The following is a 4584-nucleotide window of genomic DNA, read 5'->3' as shown; positions in this document are numbered from 1 at the left end:
AGCTACCACTTATTCACAGGGGATTGTGCCTCTCAATGTATTGCATGATGAGTTTGTCCTCTAATAACGTTGTCATCGCCAATGAATTTCTCAACAAAATCTTATGCAATTTTTGCAATTTTTGGCCCCTTGTCCGTGACTCTCATTTCTATGCACGACCGATTTTCTTTCCTTTTTTTGCCAATTATTATCTCTAAGGTTGAAGTTCATCTTATATGCTTACAAGTGGCATGGTGATTGGAACCTTAGAAAAGGTTTAATCTAAGGTCTTATTGTTGGGGCTTAGACCAGCCCATGTGCCTATTATTCAACATTCAAACATACACTTCCTTGGCTACCACTAAGAGACTTATTATTCCTAAATATAGACTTGCATATTGAGATACATTTTTTCTTTTGTTACATATGGCTCAAGATCTTTGTACTGGAAAGCACTTTTATATCTGGCAAATTCTTATCATAAAACTCTTGTTCATCATGAGACTATTGCCATATTTATTATAGAGAAGTGATGATCCTATGAGTGCAATTGATTTGAAGGAGGGTGAGCGTTCTCATGCTCACATATTGCTACATGACAATAATAGGCTTCTTTGCCATTTTGGTGAAACCTAAATAGCAACATCTTTATGGGAATCTATGGAGAAGTCACTTTTATAGTGACATATATTTTTTAACTGTTATTATGTTTATATCCTCATTCAAATGAAATCCCTCTTGTATAGGAATAAACACTGCCATGTCTATATGACATTGGTAATACCTTCCTATAAAATCATCTATGGATTTATGTATGTGATTCGTAGAGACATTGATGCTATGTACAAGATGAATTACATCTATAGAGTCATTCTCAAGAATCATCAACACACTACCCTCGTTATGAACTGTGTTGCATTATTATTATGTCCCTTTTAAATTTCAAAACATTGTAAATAAGCATGTAATTGATAAAGGCTTTTCCCAACTTATATCACTTGATGAATATATAATACTTCACCCTGTTTGAATTAAGGGGGAGTGTTGAAAATTAGACACCGGGTTGATTAGAGGGGTCTAAATCCACATTCACGTGATTGGTGGAAGTGGATATTGGATAGGTGTTCAATGTGCATGATGGAGTCTTGGTCCTATATAGTGGGTGCTATCCCCCTTGTATTTGGTGGATCATCCTATCCCTTCATTTTGAGGGTGATGGATAATCTAACCTTGATTGGCTCCTATTGTGTTGGTCTCACCATCTTTCTCTCTCCTTCTCCCATGTGATCTTTCCTCTTCTCCCATTGAGAACTCTAGATTTTAACAAAAATGTGGGTGTGTTCATTAGATGCGGATGGAACTCTAAGAAAGGATGCAAGAGGAAAGATAGCGAAAGATTCTAGAGAAAGAGAATGTAGAGATCAAGAATAACACTTTGGCTCGAAACTTGCAAAGTACAACACCAATAATTGGCTCAGCCTTCAGCTTCTCTTATGACATCTGCTTATCAAAGAGTAGGACACAAAATATGTATGTGTCAATGTCATTGATACAGAGTGCTTCATGGAAATGACTGTTGATTCTTGGGAGAAGCCATGTGTGTTTATCATGTGGATGAGTTGCAAGACTTTGGAGTGGTGGGATAGTTAACCTTGTAAAGTTTATCATACAAGGGCTTTGGGAGACAAGAAAAGATCAAGGTTGGTCCTCTTTGTGTTAGAAGCACAAAGGGATCCCCGGATCCCCTCTTTGCAAGTTTGACATCAATTGGATGTCCACTTAAAAAAGTCTTTCATGGTGTAGTGTTGCGCTATGACTTGACCATGCTAGAAGGAACGGGCATTCGAGTCTTAAATCCATACTTCATTTCTTCTTAAATAGGGGTGGGCACCCTATAATTTAACTTCTTGTAAATCTTTTGGAGCTATATTACAAAGAGAAATAAAAACCTAAAAAATATGTAGCAATGGTGGACTATCGAAAGCTAAAAAACCCTAAATTGATAGATGAGACGGTATCCAACCTATTAAATGATTGATGGATGTGGCTCTGGCTCATGGATGGTAGCATTGTATTGAATGGGTTTTGCAATTGAAAAACTCCTACACCAAGGTATGAATGCAAATATTAGTATTTTGATGCACTTTACAGTTGCACTATGATCTTTGAAGATGAAAGTTTCGAAGAAGAGAGAGGAGATAAGGAAGATAGGGACTCATAGGATGATGACTCTAGTGCAAGTAATGAGGAGGATAGATCTTCATCTAGTGGGGAGTAGCTACTTGAAGTGTGCACAAAGATGAAGAGGGATTCAATATCACAACAACACAATGCATCCATAGATGCACAAAATAGCGGGCACATCTATAAGCATTGATATAGTTAATGAAAATCTTGGCGCACCTATAAGCATTGATATAGTTAATGAAAAACTTGGTGTGTCTATTAGCATGATTATTCATGTGTCTATAAACGTGGTTATACATACGTTAAATAGCACATCTACAATGTGTATAAATCAATGCTATGCACGTGTCACACACCATAATATGATTTTTTCCAAATGCACATATACAAAAATTAAGTGAGATGAGAAGAATGAGACAATATATAAAATAGTTTTGCCAATATGTAAGAAATTTGGATGATACAATCATGGGCTATGGTTCCGATCTCATCTTGAATGAGATCAACCCTTGACAAACTATCTACTTCAATATCCAAAACAATGTGGAGATCTACAAATACATTCATCCCACTACTACTTGCGCTACTGTGCTAATCAAATCAACATCACCAATGGTGGGCTCGTCCTCATGGGTAATAGCATGAATATTTGTATCTCCTATCTCATGATCATCCTCCTCTCTAGTATCATGATCATCATCACCTCCATGTCCATGATCATCCTCCATATGCTCCATATTAGTAATTTACTATACATCACTTTGGAAGGTGGCGTAATATGTATGATGTGCCACTACCTATTATTATCCACCATTGGTTGATAGACAACCTAGTTAAACACAAATACAAACATGTTAATTTCCTTGTGTTGAAGGTATTAAATATAAATAAGTGAGCATTTTTATATATGTGTAGAGTATGTGTTCACATTGTTGTGGTAGTACTAGTGTGTCCTTCTTGCTTTGGCAAAACTTTGTGGAGTCAGTAGTTACAAAGCCACTTGCATGGCATTTGATTGTTGCATTAGGGCCTCTTTCCACCACGTCCTTAAACCACTTGGCATCCAAAAAATACACAAAGAAGCGCCAAAACACAAGCTTAATGATATCTTGGATTATGCCACAATAATTATCCATGGCTCCATTGACTCCCTCAAAGCTAGAAATGACGCCGCAATCTTGTGTGTTTCTCAGTATCATCAATCTGTTGTGTCTGAAAATGCTTTCCTTCACAACATATAGACTTGAACATACTACACTACACCAAGATAAAATCAATTGAATAAGCAATCTATATATCGACCCTTTGCATGCATCCTCTAGCATACTCCCATTCTTCCATTGTGATATGCATCCCCTTGTCTCTCTCTACTCTCTCCATTTTATCAAGCAGCCAATCAACATGAATATCCTTTAGAAGTGGTGCTCTTAGATGCTCAGGGTATGGCACATGAGATCCATGGTGTCTATGAAAGAGGGTCCTTCCTCCTTGTCTTATTGCCTTTGCATCCTCATATCTTGTCACCCATCTTTTCATCACATCACTATTAAGCATGCAATAGAGGTTTAGATTATTAAGCAACTTCCTGTCCATTACATTTTTCCTTCCTTTCCCTTGAGGCACAATTATAGACATCATCCTTAGGTCTTTCTTATATCTCCATTGTTAGGGGAGAGAGCTATCCACATCAACAAGAAACTCAGAAATATATACAAGTGACTCTTGTATCAACCAACCCTCGGCCATGCTACCTTTAGGCCTTGTATTTTGCCTCACGAAACTCTTCAAGGTCTTTATGAAGTGTTGGAGGAAGAACAAACATTGTGCATGTACAGTGCCACATGTAGCAATCTCATCCACCACATGCACTATGAGATTTAGTTGTCTTGTGAGAATAGAACGTGGAAAGGTCTCCTCCACTAAACAAACCACCTCCACTGACATAACTCAAGCATCCTAAAGCATGGTGGGATCTATTTCCTTTGATCTCACATATCTAAAAAGAAAAACGTGCACCATATTAGCAATATGAAAACCTTCCATCAAGCATTGATATGGTTCACGTTTTGCATAGTGTGAAGTACCTCACAAGCTCACCCATCTTGTAAATACAACCCTTCACATCCTTCGATGCACAATGAGAAATGTTAGTAGGTAGTATGAATTGAAAACATGAGCAAAGGTTGATTACTATGCTTCTAGACTCACAAATTTGGAAGGAAAAATAGATTATTCCAAGTCATACTTACTTGGAGCATCTTGTGCCAATCATGAGATTTCAAGCCATATAATTTCTCTACACCTCTTTTCTTGCTCTTTGTGAAGGCCCCCCTCAAACACCTCATGCATCCAATGGGAGTACAAATTGTAATGATAGCCCGCTTCATCACCACCATCTCTTTCTTTGATAACGTCCAT

At 37.5% G+C, this 4584-nt stretch overlaps 1 pseudogene; it reads right to left on the bottom strand.

Moving 5' to 3' along the window:
* Nucleotides 1-3154: 3154 nt before the first annotated feature.
* LOC147892910 (uncharacterized) lies at nt 3155-4584 on the bottom strand (annotated as a pseudogene).

The sequence above is a fragment of the Dipteris shenzhenensis genome, chromosome 16 (assembly GCF_047967505.1).
Source record: "Dipteris shenzhenensis isolate YYH24624 ecotype China chromosome 16, Dip_SZ_1.0, whole genome shotgun sequence".
NCBI classification, from domain to species: Eukaryota; Viridiplantae; Streptophyta; class Polypodiopsida; order Gleicheniales; family Dipteridaceae; genus Dipteris; species Dipteris shenzhenensis.
This window is presented reverse-complemented; position numbering and strand designations above follow the sequence as displayed.